The 17,731-nt window shown below is 57.1% G+C and overlaps 1 protein-coding gene across 2 annotated transcripts in view; it reads left to right on the forward strand.

Annotated features, from left to right (window-relative positions):
• RTN4RL1 (reticulon 4 receptor like 1) overlaps positions 1-17,731 on the forward strand; it is a 31,535-nt gene that overhangs the window by 2,416 nt on the left and 11,388 nt on the right. Inside the window, exon 1 of one of the 2 annotated variants that reach the window (XM_065647095.1) lies at positions 6,404-6,475. The exons of the other annotated variant lie outside the window; for it this stretch is intronic. The gene's annotated coding sequence lies outside the window, so the exon portion shown is untranslated. Of the gene's footprint in view, positions 1-6,403; positions 6,476-17,731 lie in introns of those variants that run through there. 2 annotated transcript variants of the gene reach the window in all.

The following is a 17,731-nucleotide window of genomic DNA, read 5'->3' on the forward strand; positions in this document are numbered from 1 at the left end:
GCAGGGTGCAGGCACAGGCCGGGCTGCGGTTCCTGCACCGGGGAGCTGAGAGCCCAGAAACCTTTCTGCTTATAAAAGTTTAATTTCCTAAAGAGCTGAGAGGAAGCCACAAGCTCTCTGTGCCTGGTGGAGCAAGGCGGGTGGCTAAGGAGGGGGTGGTCAGGATGTGGCCCAGGCTGTCCCTGTGGTGGTGCTGGGGGTGAACGAGGGGGGCTCGGGCAGGCGAGACTTGCCTGGACTTGGAGCCGGAGCCGGGATGCAAAGGAGCCGTCGCTGCTCAGTGATCCGCACTGATGGAGCCTGGCAGGGTCAGAGCTGTGGCCACGCTCGGCTGAATGTTATTCCCACCTTTTGCTGGAAGTGCCGCACCCGGTGCCCCGCAGTCCCATCTGGGTGCCCAAAGGCTGTGGGTGACACTCCAGGTGGCCTCCAAGTGCTGCCCTAAAAACACCAGTGAGCCTGCCGGGAAGATGTAAAAATATGCATTTTTTCCGGTGTGATTTCACACCCACCTTTCCTGCAGGCACCTGGAGGTGCTGGAGCTGGCGGCATGGGCCAGAGCCATGGGCAGTGGGTGCCTGTGGTTTGCAGGATGAGGCCATGGGTGGGACGTTGTGGCCCCGGGGCTGGGCAGAGACTCAGGCTGCTGAACAGAGCTGCTGGTTTTTGGCAGCAAAAGCCAAAACCTTATTTGGAGGCAAAAACCAGGCAGGGAAGCACAGGAGCCTGGAGGGACATGGCTTTGGCCAGGTGTGGCCGGGGCCACCCCACATCAAGGTGTCCCCAAGGAGGTACATTGGGGTGTCCCCAGCTCTCAGTGGTGCCACCAGACAGCCCTGGAGCAGTACAGAGGTAAATCCCCCCCTTGCAGAGGAGTGACCCTGGACATGGCTGCTTCAGCCACATGTCACTGGGGGCAGCTGCCTGTCCCACTCTGCCCTACACTGGGGCACCCCAGGGGGACACTGCCCCCCATCCCTGCCCCAGGGAGCTGCTCCAGCTGCCCCCAAACAGCAGAAAACTTGGGTTTTGTTTGCAAAGTGCAATCCCAGGGCTTAGCTGCATTTCGTATAAACTGGTTATTAACAGCAGATTATGTCTTTAAAAGCACTTTGGTGGAGCAGCAGGCAGCAGCAGGCAGGCAAGGTGCCGCTGCCTGGGCGATGGTGGCTGTCGTTTGGGTTCCCAGCGGGTTGGGACGGGTGAGGTGCTGCCCTGACCCAGCACCCACTGAAGGAGGCTGGTGATTTAAGAGCAGAGGCAACAAGTTGGAGGCTGTGGGGCAGCGCTGTGAGGCTGGCAGCAAGCGAGACACTGGTGGGGGTCAGTGAGGAGGAGCCAGGGGTCCATGTGTCAGCGTGGGCAGAGGGTGCAGGGCATGGCTCCCGGGCACCACTGGGATGCAGGAACAGCCTTGTCCTCTCCAGTGAGGGTGCTTCTTCCCCACTATTTTGGGTGATGCTGCCTGAGCCCAAGGAGGAACGACCTGGCTCGGCCCCAGGTCCCTCCGCCAGCAGCAACACTGGTGCTGTCCCCTGTCCGGATGCTGCCACTACGTCCCAACTCTCAAACTGAGGAAGAGCAGATCCCCTGTACCATCCCTGTGGAACAGCATCGCCATGGAAACCCACAGCCCTGCGCCTGCCACCCGGCAATCAAGGGGGACACTTTTAGGAATATTATTTTTACTGATGACAAAGGATGGAGGCTCGGTGCTGATGGAGGAAGTGCCTGCACCCAGCGCTGGGCATCACCTGTGACTGATCTTTCTCCTGCCTGTTCACCGAGGACAGGGCATGGTTTGGCACATGCCATGTGCCGATCCGGCAGCCACGGTGCTGCCCGTGTGGTCGGTGCGGGCAGCAGCAAGCGGCAGATGCAGGATGGGGAGATGCAGGGGGCAATCTTCTTTGCGCAGATTAGGATTGGGGTGTTATTAAGCAGAAAATGCTCCATTTGGTGTAGAAAGCTCCTTTTCTTCTTTAACAGCACATGTGCCCGCCGGCTGCTTGCTTCCCGGCGATGCTGGCACGGCGGCTCAGAGCCAGCCCAGCTTTGGCGAGCAGCTTTTCGTGATGCTCCTCCCTGGGCTGGTAGTGCCGTGACCACCCCAGTGACTCTCAGTGCTGAAAGCTGGTTGCACTTGGAGCTGCGTCTCTCTCCGGCTCGTGGCTGGCAAGATGGGATGGCAGCAGGTTTTGGCCCTGGAGAGGGGATGGCACGGTGGGCTGGGGGGCTGTGGTGGTCCAGTGCATCCCGATGGTGCCTGGCCATGGGGAGAATGGGCCACCAGAGCTGGAGGGCTTTGGAAATGCTCCAGGTGCACCCCAAGTCCCCGTATCACCATCGCACGGGGAGGCTGCGGCCGTTGTTTACCGGGGAGTGGCGGCGGGAGGGAATTTGGCTGCCACGGCTTCTCACGGAGGCAGCCCTGCAACTGGAGGGGAGGTGCCGGCGGCTCCGCCAGTGCCGTGTGCTGCACTTGGGAACCGCTGCTTTTTTTTTTTTTTTTTTTTTTCCAGCTGTGTTTGCACCACCGTTTACACTGGTTTGCTGGGGGAAACCCTGGCCCTGTGGCCACAGGACCCCCACGCTGTCATGTGAGGGGTTCAACCCTTGTCCTCATGCATGGAGAGTATCTCGGTGCTTTTTGGCCCCGTGCTGAGATCGGGGTGGCCCGAGTGAGCTCTTGTCCACAAGACCTTCGCCCAGCCGGCCATCAGTGAGCATCTGGGCATGTGGATGCACTGGCATGGGGCAGAGCCCCCCTGATCCCCCCGTTGTGAAGGCAGAGAGGGGCAAAGCCTGCCTGCCCCCCCAGGACCCCCCATGCCTCCTCTCTGCCTGCAAATTCAGCATCCAATGGGGTGATGGACGCAGCCGCCCCCCAGGTAGCACCCTAGAGCTGGGAGAGGGGCCAGGATGATCCCTCCTTGGTAGGGATGTGCCGGGGTGTTTGTGCTAACAAGGCCGGTGTATTATAATTTCAATGGAATTTTAAAAACAAAATAGTCCTCAGACAAACGGCTCTGCAGTGCCTCTGCCAGGGCCTAAGATCTGCTGCTATCTATTTTTTAATAATTGAGGGTAATAAATATGTATTTCTTTCTCCTTTCTCTCCGTACTCCGCAGCTTGTCAGCTCCCTGCGTCTCTCCTCTGATCAGACCCCATCCTTGCCGTGTGGAAAGAAAAAAAAAAAAAAAAAAAGGAAAAAAAAGGGGAAAAAAAAAAGAGAGGGTAAAAAAAAAAATCCTTTAAGCAAAAAGGATTAAAGCCTTGAAAGTAGGTCTGCCCGAGCCACTCAGCTCTTCCTGCTCCCCGCCAGCCGCAGCCAGGGCCAGGGAGGGCTGGGCTGGGGTGAGGAGCTTCCCCAGGAGGGTAAATCTGGTCCCATGGGGTGTTTTTGGGTGCAAAACCTGGCTAGGCAGTAGCAAATCCCCCGGGACCCGGGCTGCAGCTGGGCAGGGCCGCCAGGCAACTTGGCAAACCTCTGTGCAGAGCCAGTTCTGCTCCGGCAGCACATATTCCCCAGCGCTTTATTCCCTCTGGTTTTTGGATGGGGACGTTGGCCTGAAAATGAGGGAGGGGATTGATGGCAGGGCTGAGTGTGGGACATGCAGTAGGACCCCCCGGCCGCGGGATGCTGGGGCGAAGAAGGCGCTGGTGTGAAGGAGGTGGCTATTTATAGCTTCCCTCAGCTTTTGTTCCTTTTCCAGTAGAGCTCCTCTCAAAATAGAAACAGCGCTGGCTGCGTGGCCGCTCCCAGGGCCCAGCCTGGCCATGGGGGGCACCTCCTGGCCCGGAGAAGGGGGACACCCCCTGCCGCCAGGTGCCGTCGCATTGGGCATCCCCTGGTCCTGCATCCCTTGAGATGGGGCTGGCTTGGGATGAGGAGGGGGAGCCACCCCGCTGCAGCCCTCCTGCGCTGGCGATGCTGATCCCAACCCCAGGGGGACACGAAGGGCTCTGGGGGAGCAGCTGTGTGGTGGGGGGACAGCACTGGCTGCTCTCGGGGGGAGCGGGTGCAGCTTTTGGGAGCACCCTGGCAGGGTCAGTCCCCGTTTTGCAGCTCAGTCGTTGCCTCTGCGCTTCCCTCCCAGCATCCGACTGCTCCCCCCCGCACTCCATCTCTGATCAATATAGCTGGGAAAAAACAAAACAAAACAAAGTAAATATTTAATATGATCCAGGGAGCCACGGCGAGCGCTCCCCCCGTCTGTCTCCTCCGCCAGCCGCTCGCAGCAGCTCCCTGGCCCTAATGAGCCTGAGTGCAGCGAGGATCGATGGCCAAGGCAACCTCTGCAGGGGGGGCAGCTCCGCCACGTCCCCCTCACCCCATGCTGCACCGGAGCTGGGGTTCGGCCCCCCACATCCCCTAGGTCTGCCTGCCCTCCTCCTCCTGCCCTGCTTTTCCTCTCCTGCATCCCCTTTGTCCTCTCAGACTCCCGGGAGGGATGAGGGCTCTGCTGCTCCAGCGCCGCTGTCGCCATCCCTTGTTCTGCTGCCACACAGGACACGAGATGTGTCAGGCATCAGCTCCGGGCTGGGGTCAGGATGGGGCATGCAAAAGGCTGGGTCTGATGTGGAAAGCCGGTGTCTGTCCCTGCACACAGGGAACAGCTCCCTCATGGATAGGGGTGCAGAGCCCAGGGGGGGCCCCAGACACCCCCAGAGCTGGTGCTGTTTTTCCTACCCAGTGCCAAGATGCTGTCCCTGCTCATGGTGTGACCAGACCCACCAGCTCTTGTCTCCACGCCTTGCCCCCCATGGGGGATCTGTGTCCTCTGGTGTCCCCCAAAGACCCTGGGCACTGATGGAGACCCCGGGCTCTGATGCCGTTTGGAAAGCGCTGGTGCTGAGGGGCTGGCAAGCTCACCCGGGCGATGCCAACGTGGGACCTGCCTCATCCCACTCCAGCTCCACGTGTGCTCTGAGTTTGGATGGTCCCTGTTGCTCGGACGCCAACACTGACAGAGGGGCATTCGTTAATAATGGGAGTTGCTGAACTACCTGTCACCCTGACACAGGTGACCTCTGCTACACAAGCCCCCATTGTGCCCTCCAGCCTGTGCCGTGGGTTTAGGAGCGGGGGCTGAGCTGTGCCCTTGGCCAGGCATCCCATCGGGTGGATCCATGCAGCACTGCATGGCCTCATCCTGCAGCCCTGACGATATTCAAGAAGTATTTGGACAACGCCCTCAGACACATGGTGTGAATTTTGGACTGGATGATTCTTGTGGGTCCCTTCCAGCTCAGAACATTCCGTGATTCTGTGTTTTCCCAGCAGGACGCTGAGGTGACACACTGGAGGCAAAACTCCAGAGGAGCATCTGGCTGCGCTTCCCTGCCACCATTAGCGCTTTGCAAATTGTTTTTCTGTGGAAAAGTCAATTGTCCTTGGTGCCACCTGGGATGAACCTGGGGCCGAATGCTGTCCCCAGCATGGGATAGAGAGGAACGGCTGCTCTGCCTGATGCCCTTTGTCCAACCCTGCCAGACCTCCAGCACCGCAAAGCCCAGGCCAGGCTGCACCTGGGGACAGCACCTGGATTTACAGCAGGAAAACAACCTGGTGCACCCAAGCATGGAGTGGGGAAGCTCCCTCCCTGGAAGCTTGGGGACCGTCTCATGTCTGCAAGGTGCTACCGAGCATCTTCCCATAGCTCGGGGTTCTCCGGGCAGGCTGGGGGTGCAGAAGGACCGGGACAGGACTCCCCGCGGGAAGCATGGTGGTGGCAGCCGGGACAGCGGCGCAGGTGCTGCGTCACAGACGCAGGTTTGTGGCAAGGTGCCGAGGAAGTTTTTGCAGCAGCATTAGAAAATGTTGACATGTTTTTTTTGAAACAATTTCAGATCTGATATCTGCGCCAGATTGAGTTTGTAACCAGCTTTATTGTTTAAGCCTGCTGGGATTTCATCAAAGGCGTCTGCTGTTTACCCAGAACCATTTCATTGGAGAAAACAGCAAACAGACCTGCATTTCTATCTGATTTCACTTTTTCCTTTTCCTCCTGAATTTAAGTGCTTGTGAAAACCATGGCTGATAAGGCAGAGCAATGTGGATAAATCCCAAGGACCGGCTTGGCGGAGGCTCCACCAGCTGCTACGAGTTTATTAATAGACCGAAGGCAGTTGTGGGACCGGCTGCCGGGCTGCCCGAGCTGGTTTTGGGATCTCCATCCTGGCAGGTTGAGCCAGGTCCTGGCTCCTCAGGATGCTAAAGGATGGGCAGAGGATCTGCACAGAGCTTTTTGACCACTTCCCGTGTGACTTCAGATTTAAGCTACAAAGAAGCTCATGTCTGTCTGGTGTAAACTGCATGAATCCTCCTTGCACTTTGGCCGCTGTGGGTGGCCGCCTGCCCGGCTCTGCTTCTGATCTTGGAATTATGCCCGAGTGGAGGGTTGGGGGCTTGAGATGGGACCCAAGAGGGTTTTACAGGAGCTGACCCGGAGGCTGCAGCCCCCTCCACTGGTGAGTGCTCTGCCCTGGGCATCCTTCCCATGGCTGCTTTGCAGGTTCTCCTCGTTGTCACCCATCACCAGCATTGTGTTCAGCATCTTCCCTTGCTTGGGAATGGCCTAGGTGGCCATCCCCACCTTCCCCAGCCTTTGGGACAGGGACACGAGGGGCTGGGGTCAGTGAAGTGCATCCCACCACCTTTTCCCGGGTCTCTTCAGCATCTCCCGGCCACCACGGGGGCCGGTGCTCCCTGGGCGGGTTTTGCTGGCAGCACCTCCGAGGGCTTGTCTCTTCCATCGATCACACCTGCACGGTGACAATGTAATTTTTATCTCTGGTTGTTTATTTCTCAGATAGAACTACTTGTAAATTCCGAGAAGAATATATATCCCTGCGCGTGACAGATCCAGCACACGGCGATTAATCTGCCCTCTTAAGACCTGAATGCAAAAATGTCCCAATGTCACTCCTGGGTGGGGTGTTGAGTCCCAGGGCAGCACTCTGGGGACGTGCAGGGACCGGGTGGCGAAATGTGCCCTGGTCCAGGCAATGCTCCGCTATTCCTTATCATAGTTACTATCGGCTCTGCTGACCCCCGGCTGGTGCTTGCCGCTGCCCTGGCTCTCCAGGCTCGGGCTCCAGCTCCTCTTTTTGGGAAGTTTATGCAAATAACGCTGCTTTTTTTTTTTTTTTTTTTTTTTTAATTCCTCGCTGCTGCTGCTCCGCTGTGTCCCAGATAGCAGAAGTGCTGAGGACAGGCGTTTGCATCGGGTCCTGCGGCACCCGCGTCCCAGCCGGCTGCTCGGCCGAGGGAAGCGGTGAGGGGTTGTCCCAGGGGGAAGGGGACAGAGAGCAGGTGGCAGAGGCTGAGGATGAAGGGCTGAAGGTCCTTTAGTGGCCGATACCTCCTCACCACACTAGTGAGGGTGGGCACCGGTGGTGGCAGGCACAGAGCTGTCCTCAGCCCAAGCATGGATGTGTCCCCATCGAGGGCCAGGACAGGGACCGGGGTGTCAGTCTGGGCTCCACAGCCACCTGCAGCCCCATTGACAACACCCCCCGTGCCACAAAGCCGCTTATTTACAACCTCCTACTCGGGAGCATCTGGGAAGCCAAGCGCGTCATTTCCAGAGAGAGCAAAATGCTGCATATTTCAGCGTCTTTTGAATTTTTTAGGTTTCCCTGAACTGTGCTAATGGGTTGGCGGTGGTAGGGGGGAGGCGAGGGCCCAGCCCAGCTCCCGGCCTGCCTTGCTGCTCCGCCACGCGGCCATGACTGCATTGCTGCTCTTAAAATATTCAGTGCTGTTGGCCACAATTTCACAGCGGGTCAAAGCACGCCGAGCCAGCAAGAAGGAGGGAAAGTGTGACAACGAGATTAACCCCAGCCCAGCAGGTCCCTTCCGCGCTCGGCAGGCTGAGCACGATGTGCTGCAGCCGCCTTGTCCTGGGGGACGGGCAGCAAGGCCGGAGGGGGCCATGGCACCCAAAATGCCACCGGTCGCCCCGTCTGGTACTGCGTCCACGGTGTCACCTCCAAAATGCTACGAAGGGATAGTGGGAGCATCTGGGGTCCCGCCGGGAGGGCTGAGCACCCCCTTGGCTCCAGCATCTCCCCCAGGCAGGGGATGTTTCCCTCCTTGCCCTCAGCTGCTGCAAAGCCGGAGCCGTGTCAGGGACCTGGCAGCACCCTGGCCGTGCTGTGGGGTGAAGGGCTGGGGATCCCCCAGGTCTCGGGGACGTTGCCGAGAGTCCTCAAGCGCTTCTGCATCCTGACACATCATGATTCCCAGGCCTTGCGCAACCATTAGTTAGTGCTAATGATGGAGTGGCAGATTTACGATGCGAAAGAGCAGCTGCTTGAACCTAGAGAGGATTGCGGATGGGGATTTAATAATAATGTCCTGCCGTCAGCCCAGAGTTGGCTCTGTAGTTGCTGCCTTCTCTGCCAGGCTTTTCTAAGAAAACTTCTAGGGTTGAGGGGAACAAAATGAAGCAAAGCAAGTGGTCTGTGCCACCCGTGCGAAGGGGTATGGTAGGAGATGTCTGTGGAGGATGAAGGATGAAGGATGCTGCAACAGTCAGAAGGGTCCGTGCCATGTGGTGTCTGGAGGCTGGAGACCTCCAGCAACTGTCCCTTGCGTGGGCCATGTGCCCTGGAGCTGGACTACACTGCATGTCCAGCTTGGCCGAGGCTTGGGCTTGAGTCTCCTGCATGTTCCTTGGTGTTGTGGTCGCATGCTTTAACTTCAGAGCTCACCGCAAAGCCTTGCGTGCAAGCGGGGTGGTGTTTGCAGGAGGTGCTGCAGCTGGTTGATGCTCTCCTGGGGTTTTAATGATGTTATGGCTGAACTAATTGGGGTGTCCTCAGGGGTCAGCCCCTGGCACCCCACCGGCCTCTGGGAACAAGAGGCGGCTGTTGGGTTGTGAGCTCTGGCAAGGAGCTGCTGGTGCGGGGACCTGTTGGGTGACCTGCTCAGCCCCAAAATTTCACTTCCCAAGCATGCACAGCAGCGTTGGCATCTCTGCTGTGGCTGGGGGCCAGGCCGGTGGTGCCTCCCTCAAGCCACCCCTGGGGGTGCCCCCCCGCACCCCACAGCAGCGATGAGCCAGGCTCTTCTCCCTAATTCTGCTTGATCCCTGCTAATGTACCAGCAGATGTTCTCATTATCCATTTAAACATATAATCCTCCCCCCAATCCTGCTAAGCTCTTGGCCTGCCCGATACCTTGTGGCACTGTGTTCCACAGGTTAATTATGCATTTTTAATTAATCGCTGAGCATAGAGTGACCCATGAATAAGGGACACGAAGCTTCAGCAGTTGGGAATAGCCAGCAAACCATCCCCAGGTAGAGCCGGGCCGATGTTTGGTTCTCCCTGAATAACAAACCCGTCTCTAAAAATTCCTGGTTTGTGGATCTGACATGACCGGAGGATGGGATGGAGCTGTACCTGGCACAGATGGGACCCCACGTCCCCCACCAAAAAGGAAGGAACCGTGTTCCCACCGGAGTTGTCTGGGTCCCACCTGGGAGCAACGGAGCAAGTGCGAGGGGGAGGAGGAGTGAGGCAGGGAGGGAAAAAAAAAAAAATCACATGTTGTTTTTAAAAGGCATTTTTGAGTGAATGCTGAATAGGGTTTGGGAAAATTGCCTTAAAGGCCTGTTCTCTGCAGGGACGGAGCTTTTCATGGAGCACGAGTATTTTGAAACTTAATTGCACATTTGCACGGGCTAGTGTTTTTATTTCTCTCAGGTCTCCGAGGTGGTCTTTGAAGATTGCTGTCTCTCTGTAATGGTTTTCTTTATCTCAAACAAATTCCGCACACCTGCGAGGTGGAGCTGCTTGAAAGAAATGATGTCGAAATTGGCTCTCAATTTAATAAATCTGCAAATGGAGCTGGGATGCAGAGAGGCGAGGTGGTTGGTGGGGCCGGCTCTGCCTCCTCCCCTCTTCCCACCTCTTCTCTCCCTTCCTCTCGCCATCATCTCACCTGCAGCCGCTCCGTGGGCTGGGGTGAGATGGGGCTGAGGGATGGGGGTCCAGATGCTGCCTCTGCCCCCGGCAAACACTGTCGGGGTCTCTGGCTGAACGCCTGGTGGTGCAGACCCCTCTAACACCCGCCTAGCCACACCTTACCCCTCACAAGAAAGCCCTTGAGGTGCTGGAGCGAGTCGAGAGAAGGGAACGGAGCTGGGGAAGGGGCTGGAGCACAAGTGTGATGGGAGCGGCTGAGGGAGCTGGGGGTTCAGCTGGAGAACAGGAGCTGAGGGGAGACCTTCTGATCTCTGACCTGCCTGAAAGGAGCTTGGAGCCAGGGGGTTCGGGCTCTGCTCCCAAGGAACAAGCGCCAGGACCAGAGGAAACGGCCTCAAGTTGCACCAGAGAAGGTTTAGATTGGATCTTGGGAACAATTTCTTCCTGGGAGTGGCTGTCGGGCGTTGGAACAGGCTGGCCAGGGCAGTGCTGGAGTCACCATCCCTGGAGGGGTTGGACAGACGGAGATGAGGTTCTCAGGGACAGGGGTTAGCGCCAGTGTTGGGTTAACAATTGGACTCGGTGATCTTGAGGGTCTCTTCCAACCAAAATGATTCTGTGATTCTGTGACACAAACCCATCCGTGTGTCTGAAACTGGTGGCAAAAGCTGCCATCGGGCGAGTGTTCAGAGCCCTGCCATGCACTGTGAGCGTGCCGTTCTGCTCGGCTATGCTGGCCAGAGACGATGCTACAAGCTGAATGCCAACTATCCCGAAAACCCTCCGATGCCGTTTTGTTTCCTGGCCTCAGGTTTGGGGTTTGGGGTTTGGAACTGCAGTTTGCTCCGGCAGCTCCTCCTGCAGCCATCACCACATGCCACTGGCCATTTCTCCTGCTCTGGTAACCCATGCTGTGACTCCCCAAGTGATGTTTAGCTTGTTTTCCATTTTGGAAGCAGGGCCAAGCACCGGAGAAACACCAGCAGCACCGTTCAGAGGTGGCTGTGCCACTGCACAGGCAGAAATAAAACCCTTGGGTGGCTGGGACAGTGTGTGCTGGGCAGCCCGGCTGTCAGGCGGAGAGGAATGGGCATCCGCGGGAGGACACAGACAGGTTAATGGCAGCCGTGGATGCTGCACAATTGGATTTTGCTTCCATGTTTCTTAAGGAATCGGTATAGCTCCCTTGCTCAGAGATCTGCCGGTCCCACTCCTCTCCCTGGGAGTCTTGGTGGCAGCAGGGTGACCTGTCACCCATGGAGAGCACCCAAAAGGCCGCTCAAAATGCACCTTGCCGGGCTCCCCAGTGGTGATGTTACTCACAGAGGCCATGCCGGCGCCTGCACAAACCCGGCTGCTCACACTCGCTCGGCTTCAGGTGAACAAGACACCCGGTGGTTTTATTGCCTTGCTGGATTTTGTTCCACTCGGTTATTCAGCACAATTGAATTTGCTGCCGCAGAGGCAGCAGCCGGCCCAGCCAGAGCTCCTGCGCCGCCCTCGCCGCTCCGGTGGGACCGTGACCTTGTCTCGGTGGCTCACGTAGCCCCCGGCTGGGTAATTCAGTGCTGGTGCGGGGGACAGGCATTTGCTTTCCTCCTGCCAAGCATCCCGGCGTGGTCCGACTCCCTTACCTGAGCCAAATCCTCACTCTGCTCCACTTTTAATCGTTGACCTTGTAAATGCTTTCAGGGAAAGCATCCACCTTCCCGTTCCCTCCTGTCTTTTTCTCTCATCCAATTGTGTCCCTCTGGCCTCATCTCCCTGTGTAGCTGTTGAAGTGCTGATGCCCTGCACATCACCGTGGTACCCGAACCCCTGGGCAGCACAGAAACATGTGTCCCCATGATGCAAACCCTCCCCAAGTTTTAGTCACGCTCACAGTTCACGGTGTTAGTTGGGAAATGACGCTTTATGTTTCTCCTTCCCTGCTTCTCAGACTTATGTAAAAACACCTCGGGCTCTCCTGAAACACTCGTTTCTTGGCCCATTTTCTCTTTGTGCTGGAAGCTGTGGGGCCGGGAGTGTCCAAGGGGCAGAGCCGTCCGGGAAGGCTGCCGAAGCCTCGGTCTCTCCATATCGACAGCGACGGCTCTTCTCCCGCAGCTCCTGTGCCATCGCCTCTGTCCCTTGATTGAATTAGGGGGCTGTAACCCGCCTCCCTCCCGGCCGCGGTCCCCGCCGCGCCGGGCTCAGATGGTGAACTCGAGAGCCATAATTTAATAAGTCTCAGGCAGACAGCGCGCTCGGATCGCCGTCGGGATCTCTCGCCTCCTCCCTGCCCAGCCATGCGCTGATTTACGCTCCCAGGTGACAGCCGGGATCTCACCCGGGATTTTTGGTCTGCTGGGATGCATTGCTCTTTTCCCGAAGTGGGAAGCTCATGGGGTGAGCTGGGAACAGGAGCAGGACCGTATGTGCTGCGGTTGGTGTGGTGTTCACCCGCACGACCCTTCGTTAGGTTGGCCCTTCGTTTGGTGGAGCAGGGAGCAGAGGGACCCTGTGTCCTTACAACAGTGGCTGCTCTTGAGCTTCCCGGGTACAACGAGTTAACAGTTGCAATTAGCAAAGTGCTGACGAGGGGAAGGTGGGGTGGGAAGTGAGTGGCGCTAAATGAAACCTGAAAGGTTATTCCAATAAACGGCAGTGTGGTTTGCAGCTGCGCTCGCTTTCCTGGGAGTGGGCGGATGAGGGCGGCGAGTATGCTGGGAGCCTGCGGGACGGGACCCAGGGAAGGGCGAGAGATGCTGTATGGGATGAGGGATGTTGCTCAAGGATGCTCTGGTGCCGGCATCACTTGCAGCACATGGGGGCTGCTCTGTGCCCTCGCCAGAAGAGTGACAGCACAAGAAAATTTGGTGGGGGTTTCTTTCAAGTGCCCCTGAAGGAAGCTTGTCGGAGGCTGGCAGGAGCTTGGCTCTTATGGAATGAAAAATATGTCAGGGAAATTAAAGTGGGAGGGGGACAGGCCACTGTGCCCCAAGGATGCTTGCACCAGCACCAAGCTGGGAGCATGGTGGGGTGGGTGCTGCCCACCCCATGGCCCCGCCGGCTCCTCTGCTGAATCCTGGCACAGGTGCAGAGCCTGGTGCCCTCCGATTTTGCATGGGCAGGGTTTTGGGGAGTGGCGTGAGCCATGATGCTTTTGGCCGGGAATCCTTGTAGCATGAGAGTCGCTGTCAGCCGCAGCGGGGGCTGCAGGGGGAGCGGGGCTGCGCAGGGTGGGGGTTCCCAGGAAAGGCGCTTCTCTTCCAGCTGAGCAGGCAGGAGCGCAGGCAGGCGCAGGCAGCCAGCAGTGGCCTCTCCCTGCCAGACGTTGCCGTTCCAGCTCTCTGCTGGTGCGACACCACGGTGCTATTATTAGACTCCGCTGGGTCTCTGTGGGGAGCTGTGAACTCCCCGGTGCCTCCAGTAGCTTGGCAGATACTGGGCAGAGTGGAATCTGCTGGCACCGGCAGGGATGAAAAGCCCCAGCGAGCTCAGAGGGGGTTTGGGTGGCAGCGAGAGGTGGCAGAGACCCCCCGTACATCACAGCCTGGGCTGCAACTGCAGCAGCAAAAGGCAATTAGTTGTTTAATGAGAGGTTTGTCTGATGAGGAGGGGACGGGACCCCTGGGAACGCCGGCGGCGAGGAGGGCAGACCTCGGGGGGGTGGTGGATGCTGCCCCAGCAGAGATGCGGGATGTGGGGCTCTACATGAAGCCACACCTAAAAACCACATCTGAACTTCACAGCATCAATGTAAAATGGAAACACGGTGCTCCATCACCACCAGCCTCGGCGGGAGGCATGGAGGGAGCGCGGTGGGGCCGCAGCACCCCAGGACACCCCGTCCCGTGCCAGAGGAGGGCTGGGGCTGGAGACACACGGCATCTCCCTGCTCACAACCTCTCCCCCAGCCTGGTTTCCAAGCAGGAGTGTTTAAATGACTTTTATGTTGTGACTCAAATGATGAAAGGCCCGAAAATGGGACTAACAAAGACGAGTTGTACTTCAGAATAAAAAACCCCATGAAAGCAGCAGATGCTGTCATAGGAATAAATTGTATCAACAGCGATCAGATGGGAAGTGAAAAGTCAGAACAGACTTGCTCCCTCTTTCCTGTTTCCAGCAAAAATGTCTGGGTCCATGAATTTAGCCAGAATCAGGTAGGATGAAAGGCTTTGTCTGACAAGGCATTTCAAAGCATCTGGGAGCCTCCGGAGAAAATGTGGCCACTTGGACAGGGAAATGGAGCCCCTCAGTTTTAATGAGCATTTCAGTTGCCTTCCTTTATCCTTCTGCCAAGATCTTCCTTTCTCTCTTTTCCTCCTAAAAAAAAACCAACAACAAAACCTATTTCTGCTGTTCGCAATTTGTTTTAACTTTGCAAAACATGCATTTAAGCAACACGACGTGAGGAGGCCGAGGGTAAAACATCCCCGTCGCTCCATACAGCCAGGCCTGTTGCTTCTCACCATAAATATCTCCCCGCAGCGGCCAGTCCGGCCACTTCGGCTGCTGCCGAGTCGGCACCATGTGCCCGTGGCCGAGACCCTGATACCAGCACCCTGGCACTGGGACCCTCGCACCGACGTGGCTGCAGCCCCTGACAGCACTGGGAAGGGCAGCAGGGCTGGGGGGAGAGCATCTGACCCCCCACACCCCCCCAGCGCCTTTGGCAGGAGCTGAGCCATCCATCATCCATCAGAGATGCTCCTTCGGGGACGGGTTGTGTATTTTCGGAACAGCCTGGCTGAGCATCAGTGAGCAGCGCTGCTTTCCCACGGGCTGCGTCCAGTTCCCACAGACCAGTTCGCATGGCCTGCCCAGTCCCAGAAGGATGCTGGTAAATGGGAGAGAGAGAAAAGGATGCTTGCTCACTGCGCAGGGAGCAGGATTGCTTTTGAAGGCAGCGCCCAAAGCAAACCCTTTCTGTGCTCTGTGAGCCAGCGGGAAGGAACCCTGTGGCCATCTTGCATCCCCTGGCTTCTGCTGACTCAGTAGCTCCAAAAAATGGGTGTCGATGCCCCCCGCGCATCCCCCAGCCCTTCCCCAGTACAGCCAGATCGGATGCTCTCACTGTTCGGCTGTTCCCTGCTTCTCTTCATCTCACAGCATTTCTCTGCAGCAGTATTTATTCCTGCTGGGAATTTTGAGGCTGTGAGGTCCAGCCCGTGCATCCCAGCACTGAACGGGAGCTCTACCACTCACAGGGAAAGCTGGGACATTGGCTTGGAGTTTTTAATTGTCTCCTAAAGCAGTAGGAAATGGCTGGAACCAGCAGAGAGGCAGAACTGGTCTCCTTCTCACCCCCCTCCACGTTTAGGGGGGTTTTGGCTGCTCGGGCAGCACCTCTCTGCCCATACGCTGCCCTCCAGCCCCGCTGCATGGTTGCAGGTCACAGCCACTGTGAGCATCACCTCAATTCCCACAACCCCCTCTTCGATCCTGAGTACTTTTCCTGGCCCTCCAATCACAAAAAACATCATCACCCTTCCCCATCAGTTAAATGACCTAAATAATAGACCTGGTTTGGGGCCGGGGGCCACGTCCCCTCCCCTGCCCCCCAGCCTGCCCCAGGTGCAGAGCAGGTACCACTTCTCAGCATCTTTCAGCATCTCCCATTCCCTTCCCAGCCCCCGCAGCGATTTACCATCACAGCCCATCTCCCCTTTCTGCTGTGACTGGATTGCATGCGGGCTATAATTAATAGAAATTAGACTGTCGAGACCTTGCAGCCCCCATCCCGTAATTACTTGGCCTTGCTGCGTTCAAGGTGCAGAGATCGGCAGCGAGCTCGCAAGCCACCGGTGATGGCAACGCATCCCGTTAACAAGATATTTTTATTAAGCTTTTAATGCAGGCACTTGTGCGGTGCTGGGGGATGTGCAGCATCTCTCTGAAGTCCACTCCTGGCGGGGGATGCGTGGGGGGATATTTTGGGATGAAATGCTGGCGTTAGAGCTAGACAAAGCAGGATATTAGCAAAGTGTCATGCCCCAACCGCATTCATCGCTTGCACATTAATTCCCAGCTCCCCACCGCTCCAGCCATCCAACTGTACAGATTCAGGGGCTTGGCAAGTCCCTCCATCCTAGAGCTCTCCCACATCCCCCTGCGCCCCGAGAGCCGTGTGGGAGCGTAACGATGCCCGACATCTAACTGGGGACGTGGCATCTCCCCAACGGCTCATTAAACCTCCTAACAAACTCCGTGAGAGGCGCGGGGCGGGTGATGGATCGCAGCTCTTCACGCTGCTCGGCTTTTGTCCGTGTTCTTTTCACGAGCTGGTAAAAAGTTCAGTGCAAAGCACAGGAGAGGTCTCTGAAAGGCAGCCACTCTCCTGACCCGGCGTGCTGGCACTTGTCTCCGCCAGGATCGGGGTTTTTGCTGGTGTCCGTGATGCTCGCTTGGCTGCCGACCCACGGGGATGTTCACTTGGAGGGTTTGTAGCATCGTGCATCCACCCCGAGAGGAGACCGAGGGCCTGGGGAAAGGTGCTGCTGCTCACTTCGGGTGCAGGAGAAAGATACAAGGCTGTGGGCTGGGCTCCAAATGATGCCATCGCTTTTTTTTTTTTTTTTTTTTTTTTTTTAATGGGAAGAAAATGTGACAGAGCTGGTGGCTTTGATGCCTGCCCGTCAGTCTCCTTCCCCCCTGCTGCAGGCAGAACGATGTGCCTGAATGGGGAAGAAGATACTTGACAGGCTCCAATTTGCCCTCTTCTCCACCAAACACAAGGACATCCAGTCACTCTGAAATGCAGAAAGACTGAAAGGGGATGAAAGGGAGCCTGTGCGGCATGGTATGTAATTGGCTTGCGGATCTTGGTGGCACAGGACACTGCTGGGGTCGGGACCTCAGCGGGATTACATGTTCGTAGAGCTGATGCTCTCCCTATTAGCTATGCCAGCACAAAAACACTGCAGAAGGGCCCTTTGCCTCCCTGTTTCGGGCCACCATCCCCTCCCTGCTCCATCCAGGGGAAGGTCCATCCATTACATCCCTGGTTTTCTGATGAGAAATCCCAGGTTTTGCATCTCTTGCAGACGTGGGCTGGATGGCAGGGCAGCCAAGTGTGCACCGGGAGCCCAGGCAGCTGTCACTTTGCTCTTCCATCTCACTTTTGCTCTCTTCTGGCTGTATTTCTGATCCTAAAGAAACTCTCTGTAGGTCCGAGCCAGCTGCTGGCAGGGAATTGAGCTGGTGAATCTGCTTTCCCTACACATGAGCTTGTTCAGCATTTGATACCAATCTGGCTGGTGCTCATCTTGGGTGCGTTTTGTCATTTCATCTGCAATTGTTTTGCTGTAAAGCACCTCGCTTGCCGGGCCGTTTTACAAAGGACACCATCCTTATTACTGCTGTGAATGAACTACTTTGCATTTCTGTGAATGGGAAGGAAAAACTTGTCACCTCAGGACAAAAAGGGAGTGGAAGTATCTGATGATCCCCTGAGAGCCTCAGACAATCCACTAAGCTCAACTCATCCTCCTGTATTTCTCTCTCCTCGGGGGAAGTTGGAATTATTAGTCCCTTCTCAAGGACCTCAAGATGTCTCTGTCCTTTGCCAATTCCTGTCCTGGCTTTGCAGGTGTGTCCCACCACCCTGTCCTGGGGACCAGCAGAGGATGCCTGGTGCCTGCTGGGCATCAGGACGGCAGTGCTGAGAGCTGGCGAAGCCCCTGGCCGTGCCTGAAATCCTGTGGTACCCCTGCACGCCATGCTCAGTGTGTCCCCTGGGCCGCACTGTCCTCTCCTGGAGGAGTAGGAGCATCCTGGTGCCCATTGACACCTCCAGCCGCGGCA

This window comes from Caloenas nicobarica, chromosome 17 (genome assembly GCF_036013445.1).
Source record: "Caloenas nicobarica isolate bCalNic1 chromosome 17, bCalNic1.hap1, whole genome shotgun sequence".
In the NCBI taxonomy this organism is placed as follows: domain Eukaryota; kingdom Metazoa; phylum Chordata; class Aves; order Columbiformes; family Columbidae; genus Caloenas; species Caloenas nicobarica.